Source organism: Oncorhynchus masou, chromosome 17 (assembly GCF_036934945.1).
Source record: "Oncorhynchus masou masou isolate Uvic2021 chromosome 17, UVic_Omas_1.1, whole genome shotgun sequence".
Taxonomy (NCBI): Eukaryota; Metazoa; Chordata; class Actinopteri; order Salmoniformes; family Salmonidae; genus Oncorhynchus; species Oncorhynchus masou.
In genome coordinates, this window is record NC_088228.1 from 16,983,856 (window position 1) to 17,007,713 (window position 23,858).

Here is a 23,858-nt window from a genome sequence, read left to right on the forward strand (position 1 = left end):
GATTGTTTTCAATGAAAATGATCCAAAATAAGCAAAAATGACTTGTTAGTAAAGAGCAATTTGTCAAGCAAGAATTTTGCTAGGAATGTCTGGCATTGTCTGAGTGGAAAGGGGAAGCCTGAAAACTAGCTGTTATTGGCAGAGCCGTTTGGAACTCTTTGTTATTGGTCTATTAATTAATTTACCGCCTGGTGATGTCAGTGATGTGTTTTTAGGGAATCCCATTATTATCCTGAAAATGTCAAATGTAGGTTGTCTTTTACTTTCATTTTCAAACAGAGACGGCTCCTGCTAGTTATTTGGTAAGCTTTGGTGGTATAGTGGTGAGCATAGCTGCCTTCCAAGCAGTTGACCCGGGTTCGATTCCCGGCCAACGCAACTGTGTATTTTGTTTGAATCACCCTTTGAAATGAATCCGCTCATAAATCTCGTGCAGCTGTTTTGATCTCAGTATCAAATAGGGCTGACACCTTTTAGTCAACTGGTCCATAGGCTGTTGGTCGACTGAGAATTTTGTAGTCGAGCAAATACTGATCTGACAGTATTTCTGATTCTCTTTAATCCCCACCACTTATGAGCTGTGGAGCTTCTCAAAGTACATTTTTCTTCACCTCAAACAGCATGGAAACAAAGTCTGTTTTTACATCCATTGAGAATGACAATAGTTCCTCAATGTAGCCTATTTGAAAAATATTGCCAGCTCTCTCCCTTTGGATAAGCACTCAGCAAAAAATAATAAAATGTCATGCTCTGATCCGTTGGAAACTTTATAAAACAGGACTACCTGATTTCTTCTTGTCCTTGCTTAAATAGCCTGATATTGAGCCCACAGCTGTGTCTGCCCGGAGGTCACTGGCAGGGGAAACTGAGGGTCCAAAATATTTTATACGATGTTGCAAGTTTGTTAGCTCAAGCATCTGCCTGGACCAAGTTGATTAGTTGCTACATTGTTACATGTTCGTTGCAGAAAGGCCATGTGTGGCCGGAGTGATTTATTTTTTATCAGGATATTCACCTTCAGACTGTAATGATTTTATTTGTTGGCTTCATGTAGGCCGTTTTTACATTGTTGGCAATGGCAATAGAAGTGACTTTTAGATTTGTGTAGTTACCATTTTGGTTGAGATATCATTTTTATTCATCACTTGAAAATGATTTTGAGATACGAAGACTTTACATATGAAATAAATCAAACTGTTCTACGAAAATATGCATATGAAAACCATAACTGGCACGCAGATCGGTAGTAATGGTAAGATAGGTTGTCAGGTCTCCTGAGTTGCGCAGTGTTCTTAGGCACTGCAATGCAGAGCAGGATCCTGGTTCAAGTCTGTGTCCTCTGTTGCAGCCGGCCGCGACCGGGAGACCCATGGGGCGGTGCACAATTGGCCCGGTGTCGTCTCGTTTAGGGGACGGTTTGGCCGGCAGGGATGTTCTTGTCCCATCGTGCACTAGCGATTCCTGTGGAAGGCCGGGTGCAATGCACACTGACACGGTCGCCAGGTGTACGGTGTTTCCTCTGACACATTGGTGCTGCTCGTTTCCAGGTTAAGTGAGCAGTGCAGCTTGGCTGGGTTGTGTTTCAGAGGACGCGTGGCTCTCAACCTTCACCTATCCTGAGTCTGTTGTGGAGATGGGACAAGACTGTAACTACCAATTGGATATCATGAAATTTGGCAGTAAAAAATAAATGAAAGGTTAATTGGCACTCTAAATGGAAACTGACCTCCTGGTGTAGCCTAATGCCTGGAGCGTAATGGTGCAAAGGCCATCAGCAGCGGGAGGAGGAGATTCGGGAAAAGGTTTTGTTCTTCTGGTTAGGTTAGGTTAGGTTAGGGCACCCTCTTGAGTAATGCTTAAAGCATCAGACAAGCTCAGTAGCCTACATATAGTTGATTTTATTCAGTTTATATATGGAAAAACACACTTTTAAAAATTTGAACCAGTCATCTGGTCGAAAGAACGGCTTTTGGTCGACTCGAAAAAATGTTGTCGGGGACTTCAGCAATGGATCAGTCAAATAATTTCTAGGTAACAATCAAATACCTTACTGTGATTGTTTTCAATGAAAATGATCCAAAATAAGCAAAAATGACTTGTTAGTAAAGAGCAATTTGTCAAGCAAGAATTTTGCTAGGAATGTCTGGCATTGTCTGAGTGGAAAGGGGGAAGCCTGAAAACTAGCTGTTATTGGCAGAGCCGTTTGGAACTCTTTGTTATTGGTCTATTAATTAATTTACCGCCTGGTGATGTCAGTGATGTGTTTTTAGGGAATCCCATTATTATCCTGAAAATGTCAAATGTAGGTTGTCTTTTACTTTCATTTTCAAACAGAGACGGCTCCTGCTAGTTATTTGGTAAGCGTTGGTGGTATAGTGGTGAGCATAGCTGCCTTCCAAGCAGTTGACCCGGGTTCGATTCCCGGCCAACGCAACTGTGTATTTTGTTTGAATCACCCTTTGAAATGAATCCGCTCATAAATCTCGTGCAGCTGTTTTGATCTCAGTATCAAATAGGGCTGACACCTTTTAGTCAACTGGTCCATAGGCTGTTGGTCGACTGAGAATTTTGTAGTCGAGCAAATACTGATCTGACAGTATTTCTGATTCTCTTTAATCCCCACCACTTATGAGCTGTGGAGCTTCTCAAAGTACATTTTTCTTCACCTCAAACAGCATGGAAACAAAGTCTGTTTTTACATCCATTGAGAATGACAATAGTTCCTCAATGTAGCCTATTTGAAAAATATTGCCAGCTCTCTCCCTTTGGATAAGCACTCAGCAAAAAATAATAAAATGTCATGCTCTGATCCGTTGGAAACTTTATAAAACAGGACTACCTGATTTCTTCTTGTCCTTGCTTAAATAGCCTGATATTGAGCCCACAGCTGTGTCTGCCCGGAGGTCACTGGCAGGGGAAACTGAGGGTCCAAAATATTTTATACGATGTTGCAAGTTTGTTAGCTCAAGCATCTGCCTGGACCAAGTTGATTAGTTGCTACATTGTTACATGTTCGTTGCAGAAAGGCCATGTGTGGCCGGAGTGATTTATTTTTTATCAGGATATTCACCTTCAGACTGTAATGATTTTATTTGTTGGCTTCATGTAGGCCGTTTTTACATTGTTGGCAATGGCAATAGAAGTGACTTTTAGATTTGTGTAGTTACCATTTTGGTTGAGATATCATTTTTATTCATCACTTGAAAATGATTTTGAGATACGAAGACTTTACATATGAAATAAATCAAACTGTTCTACGAAAATATGCATATGAAAACCATAACTGGCACGCAGATCGGTAGTAATGGTAAAATAGGTTGTCAGGTCTCCTGAGTTGCGCAGTGTTCTTAGGCACTGCAATGCAGAGCAGGATCCTGGTTCAAGTCTGTGTCCTCTGTTGCAGCCGGCCGCGACCGGGAGACCCATGGGGCGGTGCACAATTGGCCCGGTGTCGTCTCGTTTAGGGGACGGTTTGGCCGGCAGGGATGTTCTTGTCCCATCGTGCACTAGCGATTCCTGTGGAAGGCCGGGTGCAATGCACACTGACACGGTCGCCAGGTGTACGGTGTTTCCTCTGACACATTGGTGCTGCTCGTTTCCAGGTTAAGTGAGCAGTGCAGCTTGGCTGGGTTGTGTTTCAGAGGACGCGTGGCTCTCAACCTTCACCTATCCTGAGTCTGTTGTGGAGATGGGACAAGACTGTAACTACCAATTGGATATCATGACATTTGGCAGTAAAAAATAAATGAAAGGTTAATTGGCACTCTAAATGGAAACTGACCTCCTGGTGTAGCCTAATGCCTGGAGCGTAATGGTGCAAAGGCCATCAGCAGCGGGAGGAGGAGATTCGGGAAAAGGTTTTGTTCTTCTGGTTAGGTTAGGTTAGGTTAGGGCACCCTCTTGAGTAATGCTTAAAGCATCAGACAAGCTCAGTAGCCTACATATAGTTGATTTTATTCAGTTTATATATGGAAAAACACACTTTTAAAAATTTGAACCAGTCATCTGGTCGAAAGAACGGCTTTTGGTCGACTCGAAAAAATGTTGTCGGGGACTTCAGCAATGGATCAGTCAAATAATTTCTAGGTAACAATCAAATACCTTACTGTGATTGTTTTCAATGAAAATGATCCAAAATAAGCAAAAATGACTTGTTAGTAAAGAGCAATTTGTCAAGCAAGAATTTTGCTAGGAATGTCTGGCATTGTCTGAGTGGAAAGGGGGAAGCCTGAAAACTAGCTGTTATTGGCAGAGCCGTTTGGAACTCTTTGTTATTGGTCTATTAATTAATTTACTGCCTGGTGATGTCAGTGATGTGTTTTTAGGGAATCCCATTATTATCCTGAAAATGTCAAATGTAGGTTGTCTTTTACTTTCATTTTCAAACAGAGACGGCTCCTGTTAGTTATTTGGTAAGCGTTGGTGGTATAGTGGTGAGCATAGCTGCCTTCCAAGCAGTTGACCCGGGTTCGATTCCCGGCCAACGCAACTGTGTATTTTGTTTGAATCACCCTTTGAAATGAATCCGCTCATAAATCTCGTGCAGCTGTTTTGATCTCAGTATCAAATAGGGCTGACACCTTTTAGTCAACTGGTCCATAGGCTGTTGGTCGACTGAGAATTTTGTAGTCGAGCAAATACTGATCTGACAGTATTTCTGATTCTCTTTAATCCCCACCACTTATGAGCTGTGGAGCTTCTCAAAGTACATTTTTCTTCACCTCAAACAGCATGGAAACAAAGTCTGTTTTTACATCCATTGAGAATGACAATAGTTCCTCAATGTAGCCTATTTGAAAAATATTGCCAGCTCTCTCCCTTTGGATAAGCACTCAGCAAAAAATAATAAAATGTCATGCTCTGATCCGTTGGAAACTTTATAAAACAGGACTACCTGATTTCTTCTTGTCCTTGCTTAAATAGCCTGATATTGAGCCCACAGCTGTGTCTGCCCGGAGGTCACTGGCAGGGGAAACTGAGGGTCCAAAATATTTTATACGATGTTGCAAGTTTGTTAGCTCAAGCATCTGCCTGGACCAAGTTGATTAGTTGCTACATTGTTACATGTTCGTTGCAGAAAGGCCATGTGTGGCCGGAGTGATTTATTTTTTATCAGGATATTCACCTTCAGACTGTAATGATTTTATTTGTTGGCTTCATGTAGGCCGTTTTTACATTGTTGGCAATGGCAATAGAAGTGACTTTTAGATTTGTGTAGTTACCATTTTGGTTGAGATATCATTTTTATTCATCACTTGAAAATGATTTTGAGATACGAAGACTTTACATATGAAATAAATCAAACTGTTCTACGAAAATATGCATATGAAAACCATAACTGGCACGCAGATCGGTAGTAATGGTAAAATAGGTTGTCAGGTCTCCTGAGTTGCGCAGTGTTCTTAGGCACTGCAATGCAGAGCAGGATCCTGGTTCAAGTCTGTGTCCTCTGTTGCAGCCGGCCGCGACCGGGAGACCCATGGGGCGGTGCACAATTGGCCCGGTGTCGTCTCGTTTAGGGGACGGTTTGGCCGGCAGGGATGTTCTTGTCCCATCGTGCACTAGCGATTCCTGTGGAAGGCCGGGTGCAATGCACACTGACACGGTCGCCAGGTGTACGGTGTTTCCTCTGACACATTGGTGCTGCTCGTTTCCAGGTTAAGTGAGCAGTGCAGCTTGGCTGGGTTGTGTTTCAGAGGACGCGTGGCTCTCAACCTTCACCTATCCTGAGTCTGTTGTGGAGATGGGACAAGACTGTAACTACCAATTGGATATCATGACATTTGGCAGTAAAAAATAAATGAAAGGTTAATTGGCACTCTAAATGGAAACTGACCTCCTGGTGTAGCCTAATGCCTGGAGCGTAATGGTGCAAAGGCCATCAGCAGCGGGAGGAGGAGATTCGGGAAAAGGTTTTGTTCTTCTGGTTAGGTTAGGTTAGGTTAGGGCACCCTCTTGAGTAATGCTTAAAGCATCAGACAAGCTCAGTAGCCTACATATAGTTGATTTTATTCAGTTTATATATGGAAAAACACATTTTAAAAAATTTGAACCAGTCATCTGGTCGAAAGAACGGCTTTTGGTCGACTCGAAAAAATGTTGTCGGGGACTTCAGCAATGGATCAGTCAAATAATTTCTAGGTAACAATCAAATACCTTACTGTGATTGTTTTCAATGAAAATGATCCAAAATAAGCAAAAATGACTTGTTAGTAAAGAGCAATTTGTCAAGCAAGAATTTTGCTAGGAATGTCTGGCATTGTCTGAGTGGAAAGGGGGAAGCCTGAAAACTAGCTGTTATTGGCAGAGCCGTTTGGAACTCTTTGTTATTGGTCTATTAATTAATTTACCGCCTGGTGATGTCAGTGATGTGTTTTTAGGGAATCCCATTATTATCCTGAAAATGTCAAATGTAGGTTGTCTTTTACTTTCATTTTCAAACAGAGACGGCTCCTGTTAGTTATTTGGTAAGCGTTGGTGGTATAGTGGTGAGCATAGCTGCCTTCCAAGCAGTTGACCCGGGTTCGATTCCCGGCCAACGCAACTGTGTATTTTGTTTGAATCACCCTTTGAAATGAATCCGCTCATAAATCTCGTGCAGCTGTTTTGATCTCAGTATCAAATAGGGCTGACACCTTTTAGTCAACTGGTCCATAGGCTGTTGGTCGACTGAGAATTTTGTAGTCGAGCAAATACTGATCTGACAGTATTTCTGATTCTCTTTAATCCCCACCACTTATGAGCTGTGGAGCTTCTCAAAGTACATTTTTCTTCACCTCAAACAGCATGGAAACAAAGTCTGTTTTTACATCCATTGAGAATGACAATAGTTCCTCAATGTAGCCTATTTGAAAAATATTGCCAGCTCTCTCCCTTTGGATAAGCACTCAGCAAAAAATAATAAAATGTCATGCTCTGATCCGTTGGAAACTTTATAAAACAGGACTACCTGATTTCTTCTTGTCCTTGCTTAAATAGCCTGATATTGAGCCCACAGCTGTGTCTGCCCGGAGGTCACTGGCAGGGGAAACTGAGGGTCCAAAATATTTTATACGATGTTGCAAGTTTGTTAGCTCAAGCATCTGCCTGGACCAAGTTGATTAGTTGCTACATTGTTACATGTTCGTTGCAGAAAGGCCATGTGTGGCCGGAGTGATTTATTTTTTATCAGGATATTCACCTTCAGACTGTAATGATTTTATTTGTTGGCTTCATGTAGGCCGTTTTTACATTGTTGGCAATGGCAATAGAAGTGACTTTTAGATTTGTGTAGTTACCATTTTGGTTGAGATATCATTTTTATTCATCACTTGAAAATGATTTTGAGATACGAAGACTTTACATATGAAATAAATCAAACTGTTCTACGAAAATATGCATATGAAAACCATAACTGGCACGCAGATCGGTAGTAATGGTAAGATAGGTTGTCAGGTCTCCTGAGTTGCGCAGTGTTCTTAGGCACTGCAATGCAGAGCAGGATCCTGGTTCAAGTCTGTGTCCTCTGTTGCAGCCGGCCGCGACCGGGAGACCCATGGGGCGGTGCACAATTGGCCCGGTGTCGTCTCGTTTAGGGGACGGTTTGGCCGGCAGGGATGTTCTTGTCCCATCGTGCACTAGCGATTCCTGTGGAAGGCCGGGTGCAATGCACACTGACACGGTCGCCAGGTGTACGGTGTTTCCTCTGACACATTGGTGCTGCTCGTTTCCAGGTTAAGTGAGCAGTGCAGCTTGGCTGGGTTGTGTTTCAGAGGACGCGTGGCTCTCAACCTTCACCTATCCTGAGTCTGTTGTGGAGATGGGACAAGACTGTAACTACCAATTGGATATCATGAAATTTGGCAGTAAAAAATAAATGAAAGGTTAATTGGCACTCTAAATGGAAACTGACCTCCTGGTGTAGCCTAATGCCTGGAGCGTAATGGTGCAAAGGCCATCAGCAGCGGGAGGAGGAGATTCGGGAAAAGGTTTTGTTCTTCTGGTTAGGTTAGGTTAGGTTAGGGCACCCTCTTGAGTAATGCTTAAAGCATCAGACAAGCTCAGTAGCCTACATATAGTTGATTTTATTCAGTTTATATATGGAAAAACACATTTTAAAAAATTTGAACCAGTCATCTGGTCGAAAGAACGGCTTTTGGTCGACTCAAAAAAATGTTGTCGGGGACTTCAGCAATGGATCAGTCAAATAATTTCTAGGTAACAATCAAATACCTTACTGTGATTGTTTTCAATGAAAATGATCCAAAATAAGCAAAAATGACTTGTTAGTAAAGAGCAATTTGTCAAGCAAGAATTTTGCTAGGAATGTCTGGCATTGTCTGAGTGGAAAGGGGGAAGCCTGAAAACTAGCTGTTATTGGCAGAGCCGTTTGGAACTCTTTGTTATTGGTCTATTAATTAATTTACTGCCTGGTGATGTCAGTGATGTGTTTTTAGGGAATCCCATTATTATCCTGAAAATGTCAAATGTAGGTTGTCTTTTACTTTCATTTTCAAACAGAGACGGCTCCTGTTAGTTATTTGGTAAGCGTTGGTGGTATAGTGGTGAGCATAGCTGCCTTCCAAGCAGTTGACCCGGGTTCGATTCCCGGCCAACGCAACTGTGTATTTTGTTTGAATCACCCTTTGAAATGAATCCGCTCATAAATCTCGTGCAGCTGTTTTGATCTCAGTATCAAATAGGGCTGACACCTTTTAGTCAACTGGTCCATAGGCTGTTGGTCGACTGAGAATTTTGTAGTCGAGCAAATACTGATCTGACAGTATTTCTGATTCTCTTTAATCCCCACCACTTATGAGCTGTGGAGCTTCTCAAAGTACATTTTTCTTCACCTCAAACAGCATGGAAACAAAGTCTGTTTTTACATCCATTGAGAATGACAATAGTTCCTCAATGTAGCCTATTTGAAAAATATTGCCAGCTCTCTCCCTTTGGATAAGCACTCAGCAAAAAATAATAAAATGTCATGCTCTGATCCGTTGGAAACTTTATAAAACAGGACTACCTGATTTCTTCTTGTCCTTGCTTAAATAGCCTGATATTGAGCCCACAGCTGTGTCTGCCCGGAGGTCACTGGCAGGGGAAACTGAGGGTCCAAAATATTTTATACGATGTTGCAAGTTTGTTAGCTCAAGCATCTGCCTGGACCAAGTTGATTAGTTGCTACATTGTTACATGTTCGTTGCAGAAAGGCCATGTGTGGCCGGAGTGATTTATTTTTTATCAGGATATTCACCTTCAGACTGTAATGATTTTATTTGTTGGCTTCATGTAGGCCGTTTTTACATTGTTGGCAATGGCAATAGAAGTGACTTTTAGATTTGTGTAGTTACCATTTTGGTTGAGATATCATTTTTATTCATCACTTGAAAATGATTTTGAGATACGAAGACTTTACATATGAAATAAATCAAACTGTTCTACGAAAATATGCATATGAAAACCATAACTGGCACGCAGATCGGTAGTAATGGTAAAATAGGTTGTCAGGTCTCCTGAGTTGCGCAGTGTTCTTAGGCACTGCAATGCAGAGCAGGATCCTGGTTCAAGTCTGTGTCCTCTGTTGCAGCCGGCCGCGACCGGGAGACCCATGGGGCGGTGCACAATTGGCCCGGTGTCGTCTCGTTTAGGGGACGGTTTGGCCGGCAGGGATGTTCTTGTCCCATCGTGCACTAGCGATTCCTGTGGAAGGCCGGGTGCAATGCACACTGACACGGTCGCCAGGTGTACGGTGTTTCCTCTGACACATTGGTGCTGCTCGTTTCCAGGTTAAGTGAGCAGTGCAGCTTGGCTGGGTTGTGTTTCAGAGGACGCGTGGCTCTCAACCTTCACCTATCCTGAGTCTGTTGTGGAGATGGGACAAGACTGTAACTACCAATTGGATATCATGAAATTTGGCAGTAAAAAATAAATGAAAGGTTAATTGGCACTCTAAATGGAAACTGACCTCCTGGTGTAGCCTAATGCCTGGAGCGTAATGGTGCAAAGGCCATCAGCAGCGGGAGGAGGAGATTCGGGAAAAGGTTTTGTTCTTCTGGTTAGGTTAGGTTAGGTTAGGGCACCCTCTTGAGTAATGCTTAAAGCATCAGACAAGCTCAGTAGCCTACATATAGTTGATTTTATTCAGTTTATATATGGAAAAACACACTTTTAAAAATTTGAACCAGTCATCTGGTCGAAAGAACGGCTTTTGGTCGACTCGAAAAAATGTTGTCGGGGACTTCAGCAATGGATCAGTCAAATAATTTCTAGGTAACAATCAAATACCTTACTGTGATTGTTTTCAATGAAAATGATCCAAAATAAGCAAAAATGACTTGTTAGTAAAGAGCAATTTGTCAAGCAAGAATTTTGCTAGGAATGTCTGGCATTGTCTGAGTGGAAAGGGGAAGCCTGAAAACTAGCTGTTATTGGCAGAGCCGTTTGGAACTCTTTGTTATTGGTCTATTAATTAATTTACCGCCTGGTGATGTCAGTGATGTGTTTTTAGGGAATCCCATTATTATCCTGAAAATGTCAAATGTAGGTTGTCTTTTACTTTCATTTTCAAACAGAGACGGCTCCTGTTAGTTATTTGGTAAGCGTTGGTGGTATAGTGGTGAGCATAGCTGCCTTCCAAGCAGTTGACCCGGGTTCGATTCCCGGCCAACGCAACTGTGTATTTTGTTTGAATCACCCTTTGAAATGAATCCGCTCATAAATCTCGTGCAGCTGTTTTGATCTCAGTATCAAATAGGGCTGACACCTTTTAGTCAACTGGTCCATAGGCTGTTGGTCGACTGAGAATTTTGTAGTCGAGCAAATACTGATCTGACAGTATTTCTGATTCTCTTTAATCCCCACCACTTATGAGCTGTGGAGCTTCTCAAAGTACATTTTTCTTCACCTCAAACAGCATGGAAACAAAGTCTGTTTTTACATCCATTGAGAATGACAATAGTTCCTCAATGTAGCCTATTTGAAAAATATTGCCAGCTCTCTCCCTTTGGATAAGCACTCAGCAAAAAATAATAAAATGTCATGCTCTGATCCGTTGGAAACTTTATAAAACAGGACTACCTGATTTCTTCTTGTCCTTGCTTAAATAGCCTGATATTGAGCCCACAGCTGTGTCTGCCCGGAGGTCACTGGCAGGGGAAACTGAGGGTCCAAAATATTTTATACGATGTTGCAAGTTTGTTAGCTCAAGCATCTGCCTGGACCAAGTTGATTAGTTGCTACATTGTTACATGTTCGTTGCAGAAAGGCCATGTGTGGCCGGAGTGATTTATTTTTTATCAGGATATTCACCTTCAGACTGTAATGATTTTATTTGTTGGCTTCATGTAGGCCGTTTTTACATTGTTGGCAATGGCAATAGAAGTGACTTTTAGATTTGTGTAGTTACCATTTTGGTTGAGATATCATTTTTATTCATCACTTGAAAATGATTTTGAGATACGAAGACTTTACATATGAAATAAATCAAACTGTTCTACGAAAATATGCATATGAAAACCATAACTGGCACGCAGATCGGTAGTAATGGTAAGATAGGTTGTCAGGTCTCCTGAGTTGCGCAGTGTTCTTAGGCACTGCAATGCAGAGCAGGATCCTGGTTCAAGTCTGTGTCCTCTGTTGCAGCCGGCCGCGACCGGGAGACCCATGGGGCGGTGCACAATTGGCCCGGTGTCGTCTCGTTTAGGGGACGGTTTGGCCGGCAGGGATGTTCTTGTCCCATCGTGCACTAGCGATTCCTGTGGAAGGCCGGGTGCAATGCACACTGACACGGTCGCCAGGTGTACGGTGTTTCCTCTGACACATTGGTGCTGCTCGTTTCCAGGTTAAGTGAGCAGTGCAGCTTGGCTGGGTTGTGTTTCAGAGGACGCGTGGCTCTCAACCTTCACCTATCCTGAGTCTGTTGTGGAGATGGGACAAGACTGTAACTACCAATTGGATATCATGAAATTTGGCAGTAAAAAATAAATGAAAGGTTAATTGGCACTCTAAATGGAAACTGACCTCCTGGTGTAGCCTAATGCCTGGAGCGTAATGGTGCAAAGGCCATCAGCAGCGGGAGGAGGAGATTCGGGAAAAGGTTTTGTTCTTCTGGTTAGGGTTAGGTTAGGTTAGGGCACCCTCTTGAGTAATGCTTAAAGCATCAGACAAGCTCAGTAGCCTACATATAGTTGATTTTATTCAGTTTATATATGGAAAAACACACTTTTAAAAATTTGAACCAGTCATCTGGTCGAAAGAACGGCTTTTGGTCGACTCAAAAAAATGTTGTCGGGGACTTCAGCAATGGATCAGTCAAATAATTTCTAGGTAACAATCAAATACCTTACTGTGATTGTTTTCAATGAAAATGATCCAAAATAAGCAAAAATGACTTGTTAGTAAAGAGCAATTTGTCAAGCAAGAATTTTGCTAGGAATGTCTGGCATTGTCTGAGTGGAAAGGGGAAGCCTGAAAACTAGCTGTTATTGGCAGAGCCGTTTGGAACTCTTTGTTATTGGTCTATTAATTAATTTACCGCCTGGTGATGTCAGTGATGTGTTTTTAGGGAATCCCATTATTATCCTGAAAATGTCAAATGTAGGTTGTCTTTTACTTTCATTTTCAAACAGAGACGGCTCCTGTTAGTTATTTGGTAAGCGTTGGTGGTATAGTGGTTAGCATAGCTGCCTTCCAAGCAGTTGACCTGGGTTCGATTCCCGGCCAACGCAACTGTGTATTTTGTTTGAATCACCCTTTGAAATGAATCCGCTCATAAATCTCGTGCAGCTGTTTTGATCTCAGTATCAAATAGGGCTGACACCTTTTAGTCAACTGGTCCATAGGCTGCTGGTCGACTGAGAATTTTGTAGTCGAGCAAATACTGATCTGACAGTATTTCTGATTCTCTTTAATCCCCACCACTTATGAGCTGTGGAGCTTCTCAAAGTAAATTTTTCTTCACCTCAAACAGCATGGAAACAAAGTCTGTTTTTACATCCATTGAGAATGACAATAGTTCCTCAATGTAGCCTATTTGAAAAATATTGCCAGCTCTCTCCCTTTGGATAAGCACTCAGCAAAAAATAATAAAATGTCATGCTCTGATCCGTTGGAAACTTTATAAAACAGGACTACCTGATTTCTTCTTGTCCTTGCTTAAATAGCCTGATATTGAGCCCACAGCTGTGTCTGCCCGGAGGTCACTGGCAGGGGAAACTGAGGGTCCAAAATATTTTATACGATGTTGCAAGTTTGTTAGCTCAAGCATCTGCCTGGACCAAGTTGATTAGTTGCTACATTGTTACATGTTCGTTGCAGAAAGGCCATGTGTGGCCGGAGTGATTTATTTTTTATCAGGATATTCACCTTCAGACTGTAATGATTTTATTTGTTGGCTTCATGTAGGCCGTTTTTACATCGTTGGCAATGGCAATAGAAGTGACTTTTAGATTTGTGTAGTTACCATTTTGGTTGAGATATCATTTTTATTCATCACTTGAAAATGATTTTGAGATACGAAGACTTTACATATGAAATAAATCAAACTGTTCTACGAAAATATGCATATGAAAACCATAACTGGCACGCAGATCGGTAGTAATGGTAAGATAGGTTGTCAGGTCTCCTGAGTTGCGCAGTGTTCTTAGGCACTGCAATGCAGAGCAGGATCCTGGTTCAAGTCTGTGTCCTCTGTTGCAGCCGGCCGCGACCGGGAGACCCATGGGGCGGTGCACAATTGGCCCGGTGTCGTCTCGTTTAGGGGACGGTTTGGCCGGCAGGGATGTTCTTGTCCCATCGTGCACTAGCGATTCCTGTGGAAGGCCGGGTGCAATGCACACTGACACGGTCGCCAGGTGTACGGTGTTTCCTCTGACACATTGGTGCTGCTCGTTTCCAGGTTAAGTGAGCAGTGCAGCTTGGCTGGGTTGTGTTTCAGAGGACGCGTGGCTCTCAACCTTCACCTATCCTGAGTCTGTTGTGGAGATGGGACAAGACTGTAACTACCAATTGGATATCATGAAATTTGGCAGTAAAAAATAAATGAAAGGTTAATTGGCACTCTAAATGGAAACTGACCTCCTGGTGTAGCCTAATGCCTGGAGCGTAATGGTGCAAAGGCCATCAGCAGCGGGAGGAGGAGATTCGGGAAAAGGTTTTGTTCTTCTGGTTAGGTTAGGTTAGGTTAGGGCACCCTCTTGAGTAATGCTTAAAGCATCAGACAAGCTCAGTAGCCTACATATAGTTGATTTTATTCAGTTTATATATGGAAAAACACACTTTTAAAAATTTGAACCAGTCATCTGGTCGAAAGAACGGCTTTTGGTCGACTCGAAAAAATGTTGTCGGGGACTTCAGCAATGGATCAGTCAAATAATTTCTAGGTAACAATCAAATACCTTACTGTGATTGTTTTCAATGAAAATGATCCAAAATAAGCAAAAATGACTTGTTAGTAAAGAGCAATTTGTCAAGCAAGAATTTTGCTAGGAATGTCTGGCATTGTCTGAGTGGAAAGGGGGAAGCCTGAAAACTAGCTGTTATTGGCAGAGCCGTTTGGAACTCTTTGTTATTGGTCTATTAATTAATTTACCGCCTGGTGATGTCAGTGATGTGTTTTTAGGGAATCCCATTATTATCCTGAAAATGTCAAATGTAGGTTGTCTTTTACTTTCATTTTCAAACAGAGACGGCTCCTGTTAGTTATTTGGTAAGCGTTGGTGGTATAGTGGTGAGCATAGCTGCCTTCCAAGCAGTTGACCCGGGTTCGATTCCCGGCCAACGCAACTGTGTATTTTGTTTGAATCACCCTTTGAAATGAATCCGCTCATAAATCTCGTGCAGCTGTTTTGATCTCAGTATCAAATAGGGCTGACACCTTTTAGTCAACTGGTCCATAGGCTGTTGGTCGACTGAGAATTTTGTAGTCGAGCAAATACTGATCTGACAGTATTTCTGATTCTCTTTAATCCCCACCACTTATGAGCTGTGGAGCTTCTCAAAGTACATTTTTCTTCACCTCAAACAGCATGGAAACAAAGTCTGTTTTTACATCCATTGAGAATGACAATAGTTCCTCAATGTAGCCTATTTGAAAAATATTGCCAGCTCTCTCCCTTTGGATAAGCACTCAGCAAAAAATAATAAAATGTCATGCTCTGATCCGTTGGAAACTTTATAAAACAGGACTACCTGATTTCTTCTTGTCCTTGCTTAAATAGCCTGATATTGAGCCCACAGCTGTGTCTGCCCGGAGGTCACTGGCAGGGGAAACTGAGGGTCCAAAATATTTTATACGATGTTGCAAGTTTGTTAGCTCAAGCATCTGCCTGGACCAAGTTGATTAGTTGCTACATTGTTACATGTTCGTTGCAGAAAGGCCATGTGTGGCCGGAGTGATTTATTTTTTATCAGGATATTCACCTTCAGACTGTAATGATTTTATTTGTTGGCTTCATGTAGGCCGTTTTTACATTGTTGGCAATGGAAATAGAAGTGACTTTTAGATTTGTGTAGTTACCATTTTGGTTGAGATATCATTTTTATTCATCACTTGAAAATGATTTTGAGATACGAAGACTTTACATATGAAATAAATCAAACTGTTCTACGAAAATATGCATATGAAAACCATAACTGGCACGCAGATCGGTAGTAATGGTAAGATAGGTTGTCAGGTCTCCTGAGTTGCGCAGTGTTCTTAGGCACTGCAATGCAGAGCAGGATCCTGGTTCAAGTCTGTGTCCTCTGTTGCAGCCGGCCGCGACCGGGAGACCCATGGGGCGGTGCACAATTGGCCCGGTGTCGTCTCGTTTAGGGGACGGTTTGGCCGGCAGGGATGTTCTTGTCCCATCGTGCACTAGCGATTCCTGTGGAAGGCCGGGTGCAATGCACACTGACACGGTCGCCAGGTGTACGGTGTTTCCTCTGACACATTGGTGCTGCTCGTTTCCAGGTTAAGTGAGCAGTGCAGCTTGGCTGGGTTGTGTTTCAGAGGACGCGTGGCTCTCAACCTTCACCTATCCTGAGTCTGTTGTGGAGATGGGACAAGACTGTAACTACCAATTGGATATCATGAAATTTGGCAGTAAAAAATAAATGAAAGGTTAATTGGCACTCTAAATGGAAACTGACCTCCTGGTGTAGCCTAATGCCTGGAGCGTAATGGTGCAAAGGCCATCAGCAGCGGGAGGAGGAGATTCGGGAAAAGGTTTTGTTCTTCTGGTTAGGTTAGGTTAGGTTAGGTTAGGGCACCCTCTTGAGTAATGCTTAAAGCATCAGACAAGCTCAGTAGCCTACATATAGTTGATTTTATTCAGTTTATATATGGAAAAACACACTTTTAAAAATTTGAACCAGTCATCTGGTCGAAAGAACGGCTTTTGGTCGACTCAAAAAAATGTTGTCGGGGACTTCAGCAATGGATCAGTCAAATAATTTCTAGGTAACAATCAAATACCTTACTGTGATTGTTTTCAATGAAAATGATCCAAAATAAGCAAAAATGACTTGTTAGTAAAGAGCAATTTGTCAAGCAAGAATTTTGCTAGGAATGTCTGGCATTGTCTGAGTGGAAAGGGGGAAGCCTGAAAACTAGCTGTTATTGGCAGAGCCGTTTGGAACTCTTTGTTATTGGTCTATTAATTAATTTACCGCCTGGTGATGTCAGTGATGTGTTTTTAGGGAATCCCATTATTATCCTGAAAATGTCAAATGTAGGTTGTCTTTTACTTTCATTTTCAAACAGAGACGGCTCCTGTTAGTTATTTGGTAAGCGTTGGTGGTATAGTGGTTAGCATAGCTGCCTTCCAAGCAGTTGACCTGGGTTCGATTCCCGGCCAACGCAACTGTGTATTTTGTTTGAATCACCCTTTGAAATGAATCCGCTCATAAATCTCGTGCAGCTGTTTTGATCTCAGTATCAAATAGGGCTGACACCTTTTAGTCAACTGGTCCATAGGCTGTTGGTCGACTGAGAATTTTGTAGTCGAGCAAATACTGATCTGACAGTATTTCTGATTCTCTTTAATCCCCACCACTTATGAGCTGTGGAGCTTCTCAAAGTACATTTTTCTTCACCTCAAACAGCATGGAAACAAAGTCTGTTTTTACATCCATTGAGAATGACAATAGTTCCTCAATGTAGCCTATTTGAAAAATATTGCCAGCTCTCTCCCTTTGGATAAGCACTCAGCAAAAAATAATAAAATGTCATGCTCTGATCCGTTGGAAACTTTATAAAACAGGACTACCTGATTTCTTCTTGTCCTTGCTTAAATAGCCTGATATTGAGCCCACAGCTGTGTCTGCCCGGAGGTCACTGGCAGGGGAAACTGAGGGTCCAAAATATTTTATACGATGTTGCAAGTTTGTTAGCTCAAGCATCTGCCTGGACCAAGTTGATTAGTTGCTACATTGTTACATGTTCGTTGCAGAAAGGCCATGTGTGGCCGGAGTGATTTATTTTTTATCAGGATATTCACCTTCAGACTGTAATGATTTTATTTGTTGGCTTCATGTAGGCCGTTTTTACATTGTTGGCAATGGCAATAGAAGTGACTTTTAGATTTGTGTAGTTACCATTTTGGTTGAGATATCATTTTTATTCATCACTTGAAAATGATTTTGAGATACGAAGACTTTACATATGAAATAAATCAAACTGTTCTACGAAAATATGCATATGAAAACCATAACTGGCACGCAGATCGGTAGTAATGGTAAGATAGGTTGTCAGGTCTCCTGAGTTGCGCAGTGTTCTTAGGCACTGCAATGCAGAGCAGGATCCTGGTTCAAGTCTGTGTCCTCTGTTGCAGCCGGCCGCGACCGGGAGACCCATGGGGCGGTGCACAATTGGCCCGGTGTCGTCTCGTTTAGGGGACGGTTTGGCCGGCAGGGATGTTCTTGTCCCATCGTGCACTAGCGATTCCTGTGGAAGGCCGGGTGCAATGCACACTGACACGGTCGCCAGGTGTACGGTGTTTCCTCTGACACATTGGTGCTGCTCGTTTCCAGGTTAAGTGAGCAGTGCAGCTTGGCTGGGTTGTGTTTCAGAGGACGCGTGGCTCTCAACCTTCACCTATCCTGAGTCTGTTGTGGAGATGGGACAAGACTGTAACTACCAATTGGATATCATGAAATTTGGCAGTAAAAAATAAATGAAAGGTTAATTGGCACTCTAAATGGAAACTGACCTCCTGGTGTAGCCTAATGCCTGGAGCGTAATGGTGCAAAGGCCATCAGCAGCGGGAGGAGGAGATTCGGGAAAAGGTTTTGTTCTTCTGGTTAGGTTAGGTTAGGTTAGGGCACCCTCTTGAGTAATGCTTAAAGCATCAGACAAGCTCAGTAGCCTACATATAGTTGATTTTATTCAGTTTATATATGGAAAAACACACTTTTAAAAATTTGAACCAGTCATCTGGTCGAAAGAACGGCTTTTGGTCGACTCGAAAAAAATGTTGTCGGGGACTTCAGCAATGGATCAGTCAAATAATTTCTAGGTAACAATCAAATACCTTACTGTGATTGTTTTCAATGAAAATGATCCAAAATAAGCAAAAATGACTTGTTAGTAAAGAGCAATTTGTCAAGCAAGAATTTTGCTAGGAATGTCTGGCATTGTCTGAGTGGAAAGGGGGAAGCCTGAAAACTAGCTGTTATTGGCAGAGCCGTTTGGAACTCTTTGTTATTGGTCTATTAATTAATTTACCGCCTGGTGATGTCAGTGATGTGTTTTTAGGGAATCCCATTATTATCCTGAAAATGTCAAATGTAGGTTGTCTTTTACTTTCATTTTCAAACAGAGACGGCTCCTGTTAGTTATTTGGTAAGCGTTGGTGGTATAGTGGTGAGCATAGCTGCCTTCCAAGCAGTTGACCCGGGTTCGATTCCCGGCCAACGCAACTGTGTATTTTGTTTGAATCACCCTTTGAAATGAATCCGCTCATAAATCTCGTGCAGCTGTTTTGATCTCAGTATCAAATAGGGCTGACACCTTTTAGTCAACTGGTCCATAGGCTGTTGGTCGACTGAGAATTTTGTAGTCGAGCAAATACTGATCTGACAGTATTTCTGATTCTCTTTAATCCCCACCACTTATGAGCTGTGGAGCTTCTCAAAGTACATTTCTTCACCTCAAACAGCATGGAAACAAAGTCTGTTTTTACATCCATTGAGAATGACAATAGTTCCTCAATGTAGCCTATTTGAAAAATATTGCCAGCTCTCTCCCTTTGGATAAGCACTCAGCAAAAAATAATAAAATGTCATGCTCTGATCCGTTGGAAACTTTATAAAACAGGACTACCTGATTTCTTCTTGTCCTTGCTTAAATAGCCTGATATTGAGCCCACAGCTGTGTCTGCCCGGAGGTCACTGGCAGGGGAAACTGAGGGTCCAAAATATTTTATACGATGTTGCAAGTTTGTTAGCTCAAGCATCTGCCTGGACCAAGTTGATTAGTTGCTACATTGTTACATGTTCGTTGCAGAAAGGCCATGTGTGGCCGGAGTGATTTATTTTTTATCAGGATATTCACCTTCAGACTGTAATGATTTTATTTGTTGGCTTCATGTAGGCCGTTTTTACATTGTTGGCAATGGCAATAGAAGTGACTTTTAGATTTGTGTAGTTACCATTTTGGTTGAGATATCATTTTTATTCATCACTTGAAAATGATTTTGAGATACGAAGACTTTACATATGAAATAAATCAAACTGTTCTACGAAAATATGCATATGAAAACCATAACTGGCACGCAGATCGGTAGTAATGGTAAGATAGGTTGTCAGGTCTCCTGAGTTGCGCAGTGTTCTTAGGCACTGCAATGCAGAGCAGGATCCTGGTTCAAGTCTGTGTCCTCTGTTGCAGCCGGCCGCGACCGGGAGACCCATGGGGCGGTGCACAATTGGCCCGGTGTCGTCTCGTTTAGGGGACGGTTTGGCCGGCAGGGATGTTCTTGTCCCATCGTGCACTAGCGATTCCTGTGGAAGGCCGGGTGCAATGCACACTGACACGGTCGCCAGGTGTACGGTGTTTCCTCTGACACATTGGTGCTGCTCGTTTCCAGGTTAAGTGAGCAGTGCAGCTTGGCTGGGTTGTGTTTCAGAGGACGCGTGGCTCTCAACCTTCACCTATCCTGAGTCTGTTGTGGAGATGGGACAAGACTGTAACTACCAATTGGATATCATGAAATTTGGCAGTAAAAAATAAATGAAAGGTTAATTGGCACTCTAAATGGAAACTGACCTCCTGGTGTAGCCTAATGCCTGGAGCGTAATGGTGCAAAGGCCATCAGCAGCGGGAGGAGGAGATTCGGGAAAAGGTTTTGTTCTTCTGGTTAGGTTAGGTTAGGTTAGGGCACCCTCTTGAGTAATGCTTAAAGCATCAGACAAGCTCAGTAGCCTACATATAGTTGATTTTATTCAGTTTATATATGGAAAAACACACTTTTAAAAATTTGAACCAGTCATCTGGTCGAAAGAACGGCTTTTGGTCGACTCGAAAAAATGTTGTCGGGGACTTCAGCAATGGATCAGTCAAATAATTTCTAGGTAACAATCAAATACCTTACTGTGATTGTTTTCAATGAAAATGATCCAAAATAAGCAAAAATGACTTGTTAGTAAAGAGCAATTTGTCAAGCAAGAATTTTGCTAGGAATGTCTGGCATTGTCTGAGTGGAAAGGGGAAGCCTGAAAACTAGCTGTTATTGGCAGAGCCGTTTGGAACTCTTTGTTATTGGTCTATTAATTAATTTACCGCCTGGTGATGTCAGTGATGTGTTTTTAGGGAATCCCATTATTATCCTGAAAATGTCAAATGTAGGTTGTCTTTTACTTTCATTTTCAAACAGAGACGGCTCCAGGTAGTTATTTGGTAAGCGTTGGTGGTATAGTGGTGAGCATAGCTGCCTTCCAAGCAGTTGACCCGGGTTCGATTCCCGGCCAACGCAACTGTGTATTTTGTTTGAATCACCCTTTGAAATGAATCCGCTCATAAATCTCGTGCAGCTGTTTTGATCTCAGTATCAAATAGGGCTGACACCTTTTAGTCAACTGGTCCATAGGCTGTTGGTCGACTGAGAATTTTGTAGTCGAGCAAATACTGATCTGACAGTATTTCTGATTCTCTTTAATCCCCACCACTTATGAGCTGTGGAGCTTCTCAAAGTACATTTTTCTTCACCTCAAACAGCATGGAAACAAAGTCTGTTTTTACATCCATTGAGAATGACAATAGTTCCTCAATGTAGCCTATTTGAAAAATATTGCCAGCTCTCTCCCTTTGGATAAGCACTCAGCAAAAAATAATAAAATGTCATGCTCTGATCCGTTGGAAACTTTATAAAACAGGACTACCTGATTTCTTCTTGTCCTTGCTTAAATAGCCTGATATTGAGCCCACAGCTGTGTCTGCCCGGAGGTCACTGGCAGGGGAAACTGAGGGTCCAAAATATTTTATACGATGTTGCAAGTTTGTTAGCTCAAGCATCTGCCTGGACCAAGTTGATTAGTTGCTACATTGTTACATGTTCGTTGCAGAAAGGCCATGTGTGGCCGGAGTGATTTATTTTTTATCAGGATATTCACCTTCAGACTGTAATGATTTTATTTGTTGGCTTCATGTAGGCCGTTTTTACATTGTTGGCAATGGAAATAGAAGTGACTTTTAGATTTGTGTAGTTACCATTTTGGTTGAGATATCATTTTTATTCATCACTTGAAAATGATTTTGAGATACGAAGACTTTACATATGAAATAAATCAAACTGTTCTACGAAAATATGCATATGAAAACCATAACTGGCACGCAGATCGGTAGTAATGGTAAGATAGGTTGTCAGGTCTCCTGAGTTGCGCAGTGTTCTTAGGCACTGCAATGCAGAGCAGGATCCTGGTTCAAGTCTGTGTCCTCTGTTGCAGCCGGCCGCGACCGGGAGACCCATGGGGCGGTGCACAATTGGCCCGGTGTCGTCTCGTTTAGGGGACGGTTTGGCCGGCAGGGATGTTCTTGTCCCATCGTGCACTAGCGATTCCTGTGGAAGGCCGGGTGCAATGCACACTGACACGGTCGCCAGGTGTACGGTGTTTCCTCTGACACATTGGTGCTGCTCGTTTCCAGGTTAAGTGAGCAGTGCAGCTTGGCTGGGTTGTGTTTCAGAGGACGCGTGGCTCTCAACCTTCACCTATCCTGAGTCTGTTGTGGAGATGGGACAAGACTGTAACTACCAATTGGATATCATGAAATTTGGCAGTAAAAAATAAATGAAAGGTTAATTGGCACTCTAAATGGAAACTGACCTCCTGGTGTAGCCTAATGCCTGGAGCGTAATGGTGCAAAGGCCATCAGCAGCGGGAGGAGGAGATTCGGGAAAAGGTTTTGTTCTTCTGGTTAGGTTAGGTTAGGTTTAGGGCACCCTCTTGAGTAATGCTTAAAGCATCAGACAAGCTCAGTAGCCTACATATAGTTGATTTTATTCAGTTTATATATGGAAAAACACACTTTTAAAAATTTGAACCAGTCATCTGGTCGAAAGAACGGCTTTTGGTCGACTCGAAAAAATGTTGTCGGGGACTTCAGCAATGGATCAGTCAAATAATTTCTAGGTAACAATCAAATACCTTACTGTGATTGTTTTCAATGAAAATGATCCAAAATAAGCAAAAATGACTTGTTAGTAAAGAGCAATTTGTCAAGCAAGAATTTTGCTAGGAATGTCTGGCATTGTCTGAGTGGAAAGGGGGAAGCCTGAAAACTAGCTGTTATTGGCAGAGCCGTTTGGAACTCTTTGTTATTGGTCTATTAATTAATTTACCGCCTGGTGATGTCAGTGATGTGTTTTTAGGGAATCCCATTATTATCCTGAAAATGTCAAATGTAGGTTGTCTTTTACTTTCATTTTCAAACAGAGACGGCTCCTGTTAGTTATTTGGTAAGCGTTGGTGGTATAGTGGTGAGCATAGCTGCCTTCCAAGCAGTTGACCCGGGTTCGATTCCCGGCCAACGCAACTGTGTATTTTGTTTGAATCACCCTTTGAAATGAATCCGCTCATAAATCTCGTGCAGCTGTTTTGATCTCAGTATCAAATAGGGCTGACACCTTTTAGTCAACTGGTCCATAGGCTGTTGGTCGACTGAGAATTTTGTAGTCGAGCAAATACTGATCTGACAGTATTTCTGATTCTCTTTAATCCCCACCACTTATGAGCTGTGGAGCTTCTCAAAGTACATTTTTCTTCACCTCAAACAGCATGGAAACAAAGTCTGTTTTTACATCCATTGAGAATGACAATAGTTCCTCAATGTAGCCTATTTGAAAAATATTGCCAGCTCTCTCCCTTTGGATAAGCACTCAGCAAAAAATAATAAAATGTCATGCTCTGATCCGTTGGAAACTTTATAAAACAGGACTACCTGATTTCTTCTTGTCCTTGCTTAAATAGCCTGATATTGAGCCCACAGCTGTGTCTGCCCGGAGGTCACTGGCAGGGGAAACTGAGGGTCCAAAATATTTTATACGATGTTGCAAGTTTGTTAGCTCAAGCATCTGCCTGGACCAAGTTGATTAGTTGCTACATTGTTACATGTTCGTTGCAGAAAGGCCATGTGTGGCCGGAGTGATTTATTTTTTATCAGGATATTCACCTTCAGACTGTAATGATTTTATTTGTTGGCTTCATGTAGGCCGTTTTTACATTGTTGGCAATGGCAATAGAAGTGACTTTTAGATTTGTGTAGTTACCATTTTGGTTGAGATATCATTTTTATTCATCACTTGAAAATGATTTTGAGATACGAAGACTTTACATATGAAATAAATCAAACTGTTCTACGAAAATATGCATATGAAAACCATAACTGGCACGCAGATCGGTAGTAA

At 42.1% G+C, this 23,858-nt stretch overlaps 11 non-coding genes across 11 annotated transcripts; all 11 read left to right on the top strand.

The window, feature by feature from the left end:
* The first annotated feature begins 2,361 nt into the window (after positions 1-2,361).
* On the top strand, positions 2,362-2,433 carry trnag-ucc (transfer RNA glycine (anticodon UCC)). The gene has a single exon. It is a non-coding gene; the product is annotated as a tRNA-Gly (tRNA).
* A 1,983-nt stretch (positions 2,434-4,416) lies between these two features.
* On the top strand, positions 4,417-4,488 carry trnag-ucc (transfer RNA glycine (anticodon UCC)). The gene has a single exon. It is a non-coding gene; the product is annotated as a tRNA-Gly (tRNA).
* A 1,983-nt stretch (positions 4,489-6,471) lies between these two features.
* trnag-ucc (transfer RNA glycine (anticodon UCC)) lies at positions 6,472-6,543 on the top strand. The gene has a single exon. It is a non-coding gene; the product is annotated as a tRNA-Gly (tRNA).
* Positions 6,544-8,526: 1,983 nt separating this feature from the next.
* trnag-ucc (transfer RNA glycine (anticodon UCC)) lies at positions 8,527-8,598 on the top strand. The gene has a single exon. It is a non-coding gene; the product is annotated as a tRNA-Gly (tRNA).
* A 1,982-nt stretch (positions 8,599-10,580) lies between these two features.
* On the top strand, positions 10,581-10,652 carry trnag-ucc (transfer RNA glycine (anticodon UCC)). Its single transcript has one exon. It is a non-coding gene; the product is annotated as a tRNA-Gly (tRNA).
* Positions 10,653-12,635: 1,983 nt separating this feature from the next.
* On the top strand, positions 12,636-12,707 carry trnag-ucc (transfer RNA glycine (anticodon UCC)). Its single transcript has one exon. It is a non-coding gene; the product is annotated as a tRNA-Gly (tRNA).
* A 1,983-nt stretch (positions 12,708-14,690) lies between these two features.
* Positions 14,691-14,762, top strand: trnag-ucc (transfer RNA glycine (anticodon UCC)). Its single transcript has one exon. It is a non-coding gene; the product is annotated as a tRNA-Gly (tRNA).
* Positions 14,763-16,750: 1,988 nt separating this feature from the next.
* trnag-ucc (transfer RNA glycine (anticodon UCC)) lies at positions 16,751-16,822 on the top strand. Its single transcript has one exon. It is a non-coding gene; the product is annotated as a tRNA-Gly (tRNA).
* A 1,984-nt stretch (positions 16,823-18,806) lies between these two features.
* trnag-ucc (transfer RNA glycine (anticodon UCC)) lies at positions 18,807-18,878 on the top strand. The gene has a single exon. It is a non-coding gene; the product is annotated as a tRNA-Gly (tRNA).
* A 1,980-nt stretch (positions 18,879-20,858) lies between these two features.
* Positions 20,859-20,930, top strand: trnag-ucc (transfer RNA glycine (anticodon UCC)). Its single transcript has one exon. It is a non-coding gene; the product is annotated as a tRNA-Gly (tRNA).
* Positions 20,931-22,914: 1,984 nt separating this feature from the next.
* trnag-ucc (transfer RNA glycine (anticodon UCC)) lies at positions 22,915-22,986 on the top strand. The gene has a single exon. It is a non-coding gene; the product is annotated as a tRNA-Gly (tRNA).
* The last annotated feature ends 872 nt before the right edge of the window (positions 22,987-23,858 follow it).